At 49.7% G+C, this 14,217-nt stretch overlaps 1 protein-coding gene across 3 annotated transcripts in view; it reads left to right on the top strand.

Moving 5' to 3' along the window:
- Positions 1-14,217, top strand: part of ints1 (integrator complex subunit 1) — a 201,781-nt gene that overhangs the window by 31,671 nt on the left and 155,893 nt on the right. The window lies entirely within an intron of this gene.

Raw genomic sequence — 14,217 nt, 5'->3', positions numbered from 1 at the left:
GAATTCCACAGATTCACCAACCTAAGGCTAAATAAATTTTTCTCATTGTTCCGCAGCAGAAATTCAGATTCCTAATACTGGGTGTTGGGTGACAAGGTTTAAGATTTTAGCATTTGCTTAATTTGAACTTAGTGGTTTAAATTTTGTTGGGGAACGTTGCTAGCTTCAGAGAGCACGGTTACAAAACCCCTGCCAAACACTGACTCCGACTCACAGAGGTGTGTCTGGATAGAGTACAGTTAGAGAACCCCTGTCAAACACTGACTCCGACTCACAGAGGTGTGTCTGGATAGAGTACAGTTACAGAACCCCTGTCAAACACTGACTCCGACTCTCAGAGGTGTGTCTGGATAGAGTACAGTTACAGACCCCCTGCCAAACACTGACTCCGACTCTCAGAGCTGTATCTGCAGAGAGTACATGAACAGAACCCCTGCCAAACACTGACTCCGACTCTCAGAGGTCTGTCTGGATAGAGTACAGGAACAGAACCCCTGTCAAACACTGAATCCGACTCTCAGAGCTGTGTCTGGATAGAGTACAGGAACAGAACCCCTGTCAAACACTGAATCCGACTCTCAGAGCTGTGTCTGGATAGAGTACAGTTACAGAACCCCTGTCAAACACTGACTCCGACTCTCAGAGGTATGTCTGGATAGAGTGCAGGAACAGAACCCCTGTCAAACACTGAATCCGACTCTCAGAGGTGTGTCTGGATAGAGTACAGTTACAGAACCCCTGTCAAACACTGACTCCGACTCTCAGAGGTGTGTATGGATAGAGTACAGTTACAGAACCCCTGTCAAACACTGACTCCGACTCTCAGAGGTGTGTCTGGATAGAGTACAGTTACAGAACCCCTGTCAAACACTGACTCCGACTGTCAGAGGTGTGTCTGGATAGAGTATAATTACAGAACCCCCTGTCAAACACTGACTCCGACTGTCAGAGGTGTGTCTGGATAGAGTATAATTACAGAACCCCCTGCCAAACACTGACTCAGACTCTCAGAGCTGTGTCTGGATAGAGTAAAGTTACAGAACCCCTGTCAAACACTGACTCCGACTCTCAGAGGTGTGTCTGGATAGAGTACAGGAACAGAACCCCTGTCAAACACTGACTCCGACTCTCAGAGGTGTGTCTGGATAGAGTACAGGAACAGAACCCCTGTCAAACACTGACTCCGACTCTCAGAGGTGTGTCTGGATAGAGTACTGTTACAGAACCCCAGTCAAACACTGACTCCGACTCTCAGAGGTGTGTCTGGATAGAGTACAGGAACAGACCCCCTGCCAAACACTGACTCCGACTCTCAGAGGTGTGTCTGGATAGAGTACAGGAACAGAACCCCTGCCAAACACTGACTCCAACTCTCAGAGGGGTGTCTGGATAGAGTACAGTTACAGACCCCCAGCCAAACACCGACTCTCAGAGCTGTGTCTGGAATGAATACAGTTACAGAACCCCTGTCAAACACTGACTCCGACTGTCAGAGGTGTGTCTGGATAGAGTATAATTACAGAACCCCCTGCCAAACACTGACTCCGACTGTCAGAGGTGTGTCTGGATAGAGTACAGTTACAGAACCCCTGTCAAACACTGACTCCGACTCTCAGAGCTGTGTCTGGAATGAATACAGTTACAGAACCCCTGTCAAACACTGACTCCGACTGTCAGAGGTGTGTCTGGATAGAGTATAATTACAGAACCCCCTGCCAAACACTGACTCCGACTGTCAGAGGTGTGTCTGGATAGAGTACAGGAACAGAACCCCTGTCAGACACTGAATCCGACTCTCAGAGGTGTGTCTGGATAGAGTACAGTTACAGAACCCCAGTCAAACACTGACTCCGACTCTCAGAGGTGTGTATGGATAGAGTACAGTTACAGAACCCCTGTCAAACACTGACTCCGTCCGTCAGAGGTGTGTCCGGATAGAGTATAATTACAGAACCCCCTGCCAAACACTGACTCACACTCTCAGAGGTGTGTCTGGATAGAGTACAGTTACAGACCCCCTGCCAAACACTGACTCCGACTCTCAGAGCTGTGTCTGGAATGAATACAGTTACAGAACCCCTGTCAAACACTGACTCCGACTGTCAGAGGTGTGTCTGGATAGAGTATAATTACAGAACCCCCTGCCAAACACTGACTCCGACTGTCAGAGGTGTGTCTGGATAGAGTATAATTACAGAACCCCCTGCCAAACACTGACTCCGACTCTCAGAGGTGTGTCTGGATAGAGTACAGTTACAGAACCCCTGTCAAACACTGACTCCGACTCTCAGAGGTGTGTCTGGATAGAGTACAGGAACAGAACCCCTGTCAAACACTGACTCCGACTCTCAGAGGTGTGTCTGGATAGAGTATAATTACAGAACCCCCTGCCAAACACTGACTCCGACTGTCAGAGGTGTGTCTGGATAGAGTATAATTACAGAACCCCCTGCCAAACACTGACTCCGACTCTCAGAGGTGTGTCTGGATAGAGTACAGTTACAGAACCCCTGTCAAACACTGACTCCGACTCTCAGAGGTGTGTCTGAATAGAGTACAGTTACAGACCCCCTGCCAAACACTGACTCCGACTCTCAGAGGTGTGTCTGGATAGAGTACAGTTACAGACCCCCTGCCAAACACTGACTCCGACTCTCAGAGGTGTGTCTGGATAGAGTACAGTTATAGAACCCCAGTCAAACACTGACTCCGACTCTCAGAGGTGTGTATGGATAGAGTACAGTTACAGAACCCCTGTCAAACACTGACTCCGTCCGTCAGAGGTGTGTCCGGACAGAGTATAATTACAGAACCCCCTGCCAAACACTGACTCCGACCGTCAGAGGTGTGTCCGGATAGAGTATAATTACAGAACCCCCTGCCAAACACTGACTCACACTCTCAGAGGTGTGTATGGATAGAGTACAGTTACAGAACCCCTGTCAAACACTGACTCAGACTCTCAGAGCGGTGTCTGGACAGAGTACAGTTACAGAACCCCTGTCAAACACTGACTCCGACTGTCAGAGGTGTGTCTGGATAGAGTACAGTTACAGAACCCCTGTCAAACACTGACTCCGACTCTCAGAGGTGTTTCTTGAATGAATACAGTTACAGAACCCCTGATAAACACTGACTCCGACTCTCAGAGCTGTGTCTGGATAGAGTACAGTTACAGAACCCCTGTCAAACACTGACTCCGACTCTCAGAGCTGTGTCTGGATAGAGTACAGTTACAGAAACCCTGTCAAACACTGACTCCGACTCACAGAGGTGTGTCTGGATAGAGAACAGTTACAGACCCCCTGCCAAACACTGACTCCGACTCTCAGAGCTGTATCTGGATAGAGTACAGGAACAGAACCCCTGTCAAACACTGAATCCGACTCTCAGAGCTGTGTCTGGATAGAGTACAGGAACAGAACCCCTGTCAAACACTGAATCCGACTCTCAGAGCTGTGTCTGGATAGAGTACAGTTACAGAACCCCTGTCAAACACTGACTCCGACTCTCAGAGGTGTGTCTGGATAGAGTGCAGGAACAGAACCCCTGTCAAACACTGAATCCGACTCTCAGAGGTGTGTCTGGATAGAGTACAGTTACAGAACCCCTGTCAAACACCGACTCCGACTCTCAGAGGTGTGTATGGATAGAGTACAGTTACAGAACCCCTGTCAAACACTGACTCCGACTCTCAGAGGTGTGTCTGGATAGAGTACAGTTACAGAACCCCTGCCAAACACTGACTCCGACTCTCAGAGGTGTGTCTGGATAGAGTACAGTTACAGAACCCCTGTCAGACACTGACTCCGACTCTCAGAGGTGTGTCTGGAATGAATACAGTTACAGAACCCCTGTCAGACACTGACTCCGACTCACAGAGGTGTGTCTGGAATGAATACAGTTACAGAACCCCTGATAAACACTGACTCCGACTCTCAGAGCTGTGTCTGGATAGAGTACAGTTACAGAACCCCTGTCAAACACTGACTCCGACTCTCAGAGGTGTGTCTGGATAGAGTACAGGAACAGAACCCCTGTCAAACACTGACTCCGACTCTCAGAGGTGTGTCTGGATAGAGTACAGGAACAGAACCCCTGTCAAACACTGACTCCGACTCTCAGAGGTGTGTCTGGATAGAGTACTGTTACAGAACCCCAGTCAAACACTGACTCCGACTCTCAGAGGTGTGTCTGGATAGAGTACAGGAACAGACCCCCTGCCAAACACTGACTCCGACTCTCAGAGGTGTGTCTGGATAGAGTACAGGAACAGAACCCCTGCCAAACACTGACTCCGACTCTCAGAGCTGTGTCTGGATAGAGTACAGTTACAGACCCCCCTGCCAAATACTGACTCCGACTCTCAGAGGTGTGTCTGAATAGAGTACAGTTACTGAACCCCCTGCCAAACACTGACTCCGACTCTCAGAGCTGTGTCTGGAATGAATACAGTTACAGAACCCCTGTCAAACACTGACTCCGGCTGTCAGAGGTGTGTCTGGATAGAGTATAATTACAGAACCCCCTGCCAAACACTGACTCCGACTGTCAGAGGTGTGTCTGGATAGAGTATAATTACAGAACCCCCTGCCAAACACTGACTCCGACTCTCAGAGCTGTGTCTGGATAGAGTACAGTTACAGAACCCCTGTCAAACACTGACTCCGACTCTCAGAGGTGTGTCTGAATAGAGTACAGTTACAGACCCCCTGCCAAACACTGACTCCGACTCTCAGAGGTGTGTCTGGATAGAGTACAGTTACAGAACCCCAGTCAAACACTGACTCCGACTCTCAGAGGTGTGTATGGATAGAGTACAGTTACAGAACCCCTGTCAAACACTGACTCCGTCCGTCAGAGGTGTGTCCGGATAGAGTATAATTACAGAACCCCCTGCCAAACACTGACTCCGACCGTCAGAGGTGTGTCCGGATAGAGTATAATTACAGAACCCCCTGCCAAACACTGACTCACACTCTCAGAGGTGTGTCTGGATAGAGTACAGTTACAGACCCCCTGCCAAACACTGACTCCGACTCTCAGAGGTGTGTCTGGATAGAGTACAGGAACAGACCCCCTGCCAAACACTGACTCCGACTCTCAGAGGTGTGTCTGGATAGAGTACAGGAACAGAACCCCTGTCAAACACTGACTCCGACTCAGAGAGCTGTGTCTGGATAGAGTACAGTTACAGAACCCCTGTCAGACACTGACTCCGACTCTCAGAGGTGTGTCTGGATAGAGTACAGTTACAGAACCCCTGTCAGACACTGACTCCGACTCTCAGAGGTGTGTCTGGAATGAATACAGTTACAGAACCCCTGTCAGACACTGACTCCGACTCACAGAGGTGTGTCTGGAATGAATACAGTTACAGAACCCCGGTCAAACACTGACTCCGACTCTCAGAGGTGTGTCTGGATAGAGTACAGGAACAGAACCCCTGTCAAACACTGACTCCGACTCTCAGAGGTGTGTCTGGATAGAGTACAGGAACAGAACCCCTGTCAAACACTGACTCCGACTCTCAGAGGTGTGTCTGGATAGAGTACTGTTACAGAACCCCAGTCAAACACTGACTCCGACTCTCAGAGGTGTGTCTGGATAGAGTACAGGAACAGACCCCCTGCCAAACACTGACTCCGACTCTCAGAGGTGTGTCTGGATAGAGTACAGGAACAGAACCCCTGCCAAACACTGACTCTGACTCTCAGAGCTGTGTCTGGATAGAGTACAGTTACAGACCCCCCTGCCAAATACTGACTCCGACTCTCAGAGGTGTGTCTGAATAGAGTACAGTTACTGAACCCCCTGCCAAACACTGACTCCGACTCTCAGAGCTGTGTCTGGAATGAATACAGTTACAGAACCCCTGTCAAACACTGACTCCGACTGTCAGAGGTGTGTCTGAATAGAGTACAGTTACAGACCCCCTGCCAAACACTGACTCCGACTCTCAGAGGTGTGTCTGGATAGAGTACAGTTACAGACCCCCTGCCAAACACTGACTCCGACTCTCAGAGGTGTGTCTGGATAGAGTACAGTTATAGAACCCCAGTCAAACACTGACTCCGACTCTCAGAGGTGTGTATGGATAGAGTACAGTTACAGAACCCCTGTCAAACACTGACTCCGTCCGTCAGAGGTGTGTCCGGACAGAGTATAATTACAGAACCCCCTGCCAAACACTGACTCCGACCGTCAGAGGTGTGTCCGGATAGAGTATAATTACAGAACCCCCTGCCAAACACTGACTCACACTCTCAGAGGTGTGTATGGATAGAGTACAGTTACAGAACCCCTGTCAAACACTGACTCAGACTCTCAGAGCGGTGTCTGGATAGAGTACAGTTACAGAACCCCTGTCAAACACTGACTCCGACTGTCAGAGGTGTGTCTGGATAGAGTACAGTTACAGAACCCCTGTCAAACACTGACTCCGACTCTCAGAGGTGTTTCTTGAATGAATACAGTTACAGAACCCCTGATAAACACTGACTCCGACTCTCAGAGCTGTGTCTGGATAGAGTACAGTTACAGAACCCCTGTCAAACACTGACTCCGACTCTCAGAGCTGTGTCTGGATAGAGTACAGTTACAGAAACCCTGTCAAACACTGACTCCGACTCACAGAGGTGTGTCTGGATAGAGTACAGTTACAGACCCCCTGCCAAACCATGACTCCGACTCTCAGAGCTGTGTCTGGATAGAGTACAGGAACAGAACCCCTGTCAAACACTGAATCCGACTCTCAGAGCTGTGTCTGGATAGAGTACAGGAACAGAACCCCTGTCAAACACTGAATCCGACTCTCAGAGCTGTGTCTGGATAGAGTACAGTTACAGAACCCCTGTCAAACACTGACTCCGACTCTCAGAGGTGTGTCTGGATAGAGTGCAGGAACAGAACCCCTGTCAAACACTGAATCCGACTCTCAGAGGTGTGTCTGGATAGAGTACAGTTACAGAACCCCTGTCAAACACCGACTCCGACTCTCAGAGGTGTGTATGGATAGAGTACAGTTACAGAACCCCTGTCAAACACTGACTCCGACTCTCAGAGGTGTGTCTGGATAGAGTACAGTTACAGAACCCCTGCCAAACACTGACTCCGACTCTCAGAGGTGTGTCTGGACAGAGTACAGTTACAGAACCCCTGTCAGACACTGACTCCGACTCTCAGAGGTGTGTCTGGAATGAATACAGTTACAGAACCCCTGTCAGACACTGACTCCGACTCACAGAGGTGTGTCTGGAATGAATACAGTTACAGAACCCCTGATAAACACTGACTCCGACTCTCAGAGCTGTGTCTGGATAGAGTACAGTTACAGAACCCCTGTCAAACACTGACTCCGACTCTCAGAGGTGTGTCTGGATAGAGTACAGGAACAGAACCCCTGTCAAACACTGACTCCGACTCTCAGAGGTGTGTCTGGATAGAGTACAGGAACAGAACCCCTGTCAAACACTGACTCCGACTCTCAGAGGTGTGTCTGGATAGAGTACTGTTACAGAACCCCAGTCAAACACTGACTCCGACTCTCAGAGGTGTGTCTGGATAGAGTACAGGAACAGACCCCCTGCCAAACACTGACTCCGACTCTCAGAGGTGTGTCTGGATAGAGTACAGGAACAGAACCCCTGCCAAACACTGACTCCGACTCTCAGAGCTGTGTCTGGATAGAGTACAGTTACAGACCCCCCTGCCAAATACTGACTCCGACTCTCAGAGGTGTGTCTGAATAGAGTACAGTTACTGAACCCCCTGCCAAACACTGACTCCGACTCTCAGAGCTGTGTCTGGAATGAATACAGTTACAGAACCCCTGTCAAACACTGACTCCGACTGTCAGAGGTGTGTCTGGATAGAGTATAATTACAGAACCCCTTGCCAAACACTGACTCCGACTGTCAGAGGTGTGTCTGGATAGAGTATAATTACAGAACCCCCTGCCAAACACTGACTCCGACTCTCAGAGCTGTGTCTGGATAGAGTACAGTTACAGAACCCCTGTCAAACACTGACTCCGACTCTCAGAGGTGTGTCTGAATAGAGTACAGTTACAGACCCCCTGCCAAACACTGACTCCGACTCTCAGAGGTGTGTCTGGATAGAGTACAGTTACAGAACCCCAGTCAAACACTGACTCCGACTCTCAGAGGTGTGTATGGATAGAGTACAGTTACAGAACCCCTGTCAAACACTGACTCCGTCCGTCAGAGGTGTGTCCGGATAGAGTATAATTACAGAACCCCCTGCCAAACACTGACTCCGACCGTCAGAGGTGTGTCCGGATAGAGTATAATTACAGAACCCCCTGCCAAACACTGACTCACACTCTCAGAGGTGTGTCTGGATAGAGTACAGTTACAGACCCCCTGCCAAACACTGACTCCGACTCTCAGAGGTGTGTCTGGATAGAGTACAGGAACAGACCCCCTGCCAAACACTGACTCCGACTCTCAGAGGTGTGTCTGGATAGAGTACAGGAACAGAACCCCTGTCAAACACTGACTCCGACTCAGAGAGCTGTGTCTGGATAGAGTACAGTTACAGAACCCCTGTCAGACACTGACTCCGACTCTCAGAGGTGTGTCTGGATAGAGTACAGTTACAGAACCCCTGTCAGACACTGACTCCGACTCTCAGAGGTGTGTCTGGAATGAATACAGTTACAGAACCCCTGTCAGACACTGACTCCGACTCACAGAGGTGTGTCTGGAATGAATACAGTTACAGAACCCCTGATAAACACTGACTCCGACTCTCAGAGCTGTGTCTGGATAGAGTACAGTTACAGAACCCCTGTCAAACACTGACTCCGACTCTCAGAGGTGTGTCTGGATAGAGTACAGGAACAGAACCCCTGTCAAACACTGACTCCGACTCTCAGAGGTGTGTCTGGATAGAGTACAGGAACAGAATCCCTGTCAAACACTGACTCCGACTCTCAGAGGTGTGTCTGGATAGAGTACTGTTACAGAACCCCAGTCAAACACTGACTCCGACTCTCAGAGGTGTGTCTGGATAGAGTACAGGAACAGACCCCCTGCCAAACACTGACTCCGACTCTCAGAGGTGTGTCTGGATAGAGTACAGTTACAGAACCCCAGTCAAACACTGACTCCGACTCTCAGAGGTGTGTATGGATAGAGTACAGTTACAGAACCCCTGTCAAACACTGACTCCGTCCGTCAGAGGTGTGTCCGGATAGAGTATAATTACAGAACCCCCTGCCAAACACTGACTCACACTCTCAGAGGTGTGTCTGGATAGAGTACAGTTACAGACCCCCTGCCAAACACTGACTCCGACTCTCAGAGCTGTGTCTGGAATGAATACAGTTACAGAACCCCTGTCAAACACTGACTCCGACTGTCAGAGGTGTGTCTGGATAGAGTATAATTACAGAACCCCCTGCCAAACACTGACTCCGACTGTCAGAGGTGTGTCTGGATAGAGTATAATTACAGAACCCCCTGCCAAACACTGACTCCGACTCTCAGAGGTGTGTCTGGATAGAGTACAGTTACAGAACCCCTGTCAAACACTGACTCCGACTCTCAGAGGTGTGTCTGAATAGAGTACAGTTACAGACCCCCTGCCAAACACTGACTCCGACTCTCAGAGGTGTGTCTGGATAGAGTACAGTTACAGACCCCCTGCCAAACACTGACTCCGACTCTCAGAGGTGTGTCTGGATAGAGTACAGTTACAGACCCCCTGCCAAACACTGACTCCGACTCTCAGAGGTGTGTCTGGATAGAGTACAGTTACAGACCCCCTGCCAAACACTGACTCCGACTCTCAGAGGTGTGTCTGGATAGAGTACAGTTATAGAACCCCAGTCAAACACTGACTCCGACTCTCAGAGGTGTGTATGGATAGAGTACAGTTACAGAACCCCTGTCAAACACTGACTCCGTCCGTCAGAGGTGTATCCGGACAGAGTATAATTACAGAACCCCCTGCCAAACACTGACTCCGACCGTCAGAGGTGTGTCCGGATAGAGTATAATTACAGAACCCCCTGCCAAACACTGACTCCGACTGTCAGAGGTGTGTCTGGATAGAGTATAATTACAGAACCCCCTGCCAAACACTGACTCCGACTCTCAGAGGTGTGCCTGGATAGAGTACAGTTACAGAACCCCTGATAAACACTGACTCCGACTCTCAGAGCTGTGTCTGGATAGAGTACAGTTACAGAACCCCTGTCAAACACTGACTCCGACTCTCAGAGGTGTGTCTGGATAGAGTACAGGAACAGAACCCCTGTCAAACACTGACTCCGACTCTCAGAGGTGTGTCTGGATAGAGTACAGGAACAGAACCCCTGTCAAACACTGACTCCGACTCTCAGAGGTGTGTCTGGATAGAGTACAGTTACAGAACCCCTGTCAAACACTGACTCCGACTCTCAGAGGTGTGTCTGAATAGAGTACAGTTACAGACCCCCTGCCAAACACTGACTCCGACTCTCAGAGGTGTGTCTGGATAGAGTACAGTTACAGAACCCCAGTCAAACACTGACTCCGACTCTCAGAGGTGTGTATGGATAGAGTACAGTTACAGAACCCCTGTCAAACACTGACTCCGTCCGTCAGAGGTGTGTCCGGATAGAGTATAATTACAGAACCCCCTGCCAAACACTGACTCCGACCGTCAGAGGTGTGTCCGGATAGAGTATAATTACAGAACCCCCTGCCAAACACTGACTCACACTCTCAGAGGTGTGTCTGGATAGAGTACAGTTACAGACCCCCTGCCAAACACTGACTCCGACTCTCAGAGGTGTGTCTGGATAGAGTACAGGAACAGACCCCCTGCCAAACACTGACTCCGACTCTCAGAGGTGTGTCTGGATAGAGTACAGGAACAGAACCCCTGTCAAACACTGACTCCGACTCAGAGAGCTGTGTCTGGATAGAGTACAGTTACAGAACCCCTGTCAGACACTGACTCCGACTCTCAGAGGTGTGTCTGGATAGAGTACAGTTACAGAACCCCTGTCAGACACTGACTCCGACTCTCAGAGGTGTGTCTGGAATGAATACAGTTACAGAACCCCTGTCAGACACTGACTCCGACTCACAGAGGTGTGTCTGGAATGAATACAGTTACAGAACCCCGGTCAAACACTGACTCCGACTCTCAGAGGTGTGTCTGGATAGAGTACAGGAACAGAACCCCTGTCAAACACTGACTCCGACTCTCAGAGGTGTGTCTGGATAGAGTACAGGAACAGAACCCCTGTCAAACACTGACTCCGACTCTCAGAGGTGTGTCTGGATAGAGTACTGTTACAGAACCCCAGTCAAACACTGACTCCGACTCTCAGAGGTGTGTCTGGATAGAGTACAGGAACAGACCCCCTGCCAAACACTGACTCCGACTCTCAGAGGTGTGTCTGGATAGAGTACAGGAACAGAACCCCTGCCAAACACTGACTCTGACTCTCAGAGCTGTGTCTGGATAGAGTACAGTTACAGACCCCCCTGCCAAATACTGACTCCGACTCTCAGAGGTGTGTCTGAATAGAGTACAGTTACTGAACCCCCTGCCAAACACTGACTCCGACTCTCAGAGCTGTGTCTGGAATGAATACAGTTACAGAACCCCTGTCAAACACTGACTCCGACTGTCAGAGGTGTGTCTGAATAGAGTACAGTTACAGACCCCCTGCCAAACACTGACTCCGACTCTCAGAGGTGTGTCTGGATAGAGTACAGTTACAGACCCCCTGCCAAACACTGACTCCGACTCTCAGAGGTGTGTCTGGATAGAGTACAGTTATAGAACCCCAGTCAAACACTGACTCCGACTCTCAGAGGTGTGTATGGATAGAGTACAGTTACAGAACCCCTGTCAAACACTGACTCCGTCCGTCAGAGGTGTGTCCGGACAGAGTATAATTACAGAACCCCCTGCCAAACACTGACTCCGACCGTCAGAGGTGTGTCCGGATAGAGTATAATTACAGAACCCCCTGCCAAACACTGACTCACACTCTCAGAGGTGTGTATGGATAGAGTACAGTTACAGAACCCCTGTCAAACACTGACTCAGACTCTCAGAGCGGTGTCTGGATAGAGTACAGTTACAGAACCCCTGTCAAACACTGACTCCGACTGTCAGAGGTGTGTCTGGATAGAGTACAGTTACAGAACCCCTGTCAAACACTGACTCCGACTCTCAGAGGTGTTTCTTGAATGAATACAGTTACAGAACCCCTGATAAACACTGACTCCGACTCTCAGAGCTGTGTCTGGATAGAGTACAGTTACAGAACCCCTGTCAAACACTGACTCCGACTCTCAGAGCTGTGTCTGGATAGAGTACAGTTACAGAAACCCTGTCAAACACTGACTCCGACTCACAGAGGTGTGTCTGGATAGAGTACAGTTACAGACCCCCTGCCAAACCATGACTCCGACTCTCAGAGCTGTGTCTGGATAGAGTACAGGAACAGAACCCCTGTCAAACACTGAATCCGACTCTCAGAGCTGTGTCTGGATAGAGTACAGGAACAGAACCCCTGTCAAACACTGAATCCGACTCTCAGAGCTGTGTCTGGATAGAGTACAGTTACAGAACCCCTGTCAAACACTGACTCCGACTCTCAGAGGTGTGTCTGGATAGAGTGCAGGAACAGAACCCCTGTCAAACACTGAATCCGACTCTCAGAGGTGTGTCTGGATAGAGTACAGTTACAGAACCCCTGTCAAACACCGACTCCGACTCTCAGAGGTGTGTATGGATAGAGTACAGTTACAGAACCCCTGTCAAACACTGACTCCGACTCTCAGAGGTGTGTCTGGATAGAGTACAGTTACAGAACCCCTGCCAAACACTGACTCCGACTCTCAGAGGTGTGTCTGGATAGAGTACAGTTACAGAACCCCTGTCAGACACTGACTCCGACTCTCAGAGGTGTGTCTGGAATGAATACAGTTACAGAACCCCTGTCAGACACTGACTCCGACTCACAGAGGTGTGTCTGGAATGAATACAGTTACAGAACCCCTGATAAACACTGACTCCGACTCTCAGAGCTGTGTCTGGATAGAGTACAGTTACAGAACCCCTGTCAAACACTGACTCCGACTCTCAGAGGTGTGTCTGGATAGAGTACAGGAACAGAACCCCTGTCAAACACTGACTCCGACTCTCAGAGGTGTGTCTGGATAGAGTACAGGAACAGAACCCCTGTCAAACACTGACTCCGACTCTCAGAGGTGTGTCTGGATAGAGTACTGTTACAGAACCCCAGTCAAACACTGACTCCGACTCTCAGAGGTGTGTCTGGATAGAGTACAGGAACAGACCCCCTGCCAAACACTGACTCCGACTCTCAGAGGTGTGTCTGGATAGAGTACAGGAACAGAACCCCTGCCAAACACTGACTCCGACTCTCAGAGCTGTGTCTGGATAGAGTACAGTTACAGACCCCCCTGCCAAATACTGACTCCGACTCTCAGAGGTGTGTCTGAATAGAGTACAGTTACTGAACCCCCTGCCAAACACTGACTCCGACTCTCAGAGCTGTGTCTGGAATGAATACAGTTACAGAACCCCTGTCAAACACTGACTCCGACTGTCAGAGGTGTGTCTGGATAGAGTATAATTACAGAACCCCTTGCCAAACACTGACTCCGACTGTCAGAGGTGTGTCTGGATAGAGTATAATTACAGAACCCCCTGCCAAACACTGACTCCGACTCTCAGAGCTGTGTCTGGATAGAGTACAGTTACAGAACCCCTGTCAAACACTGACTCCGACTCTCAGAGGTGTGTCTGAATAGAGTACAGTTACAGACCCCCTGCCAAACACTGACTCCGACTCTCAGAGGTGTGTCTGGATAGAGTACAGTTACAGAACCCCAGTCAAACACTGACTCCGACTCTCAGAGGTGTGTATGGATAGAGTACAGTTACAGAACCCCTGTCAAACACTGACTCCGTCCGTCAGAGGTGTGTCCGGATAGAGTATAATTACAGAACCCCCTGCCAAACACTGACTCCGACCGTCAGAGGTGTGTCCGGATAGAGTATAATTACAGAACCCCCTGCCAAACACTGACTCACACTCTCAGAGGTGTGTCTGGATAGAGTACAGTTACAGACCCCCTGCCAAACACTGACTCCGACTCTCAGAGGTGTGTCTGGATAGAGTACAGGAACAGACCCCCTGCCAAACACTGACTCCGA

Source organism: Hypanus sabinus, chromosome 9 (assembly GCF_030144855.1).
Source record: "Hypanus sabinus isolate sHypSab1 chromosome 9, sHypSab1.hap1, whole genome shotgun sequence".
Taxonomy (NCBI): domain Eukaryota; kingdom Metazoa; phylum Chordata; class Chondrichthyes; order Myliobatiformes; family Dasyatidae; genus Hypanus; species Hypanus sabinus.
This window is presented reverse-complemented; position numbering and strand designations above follow the sequence as displayed.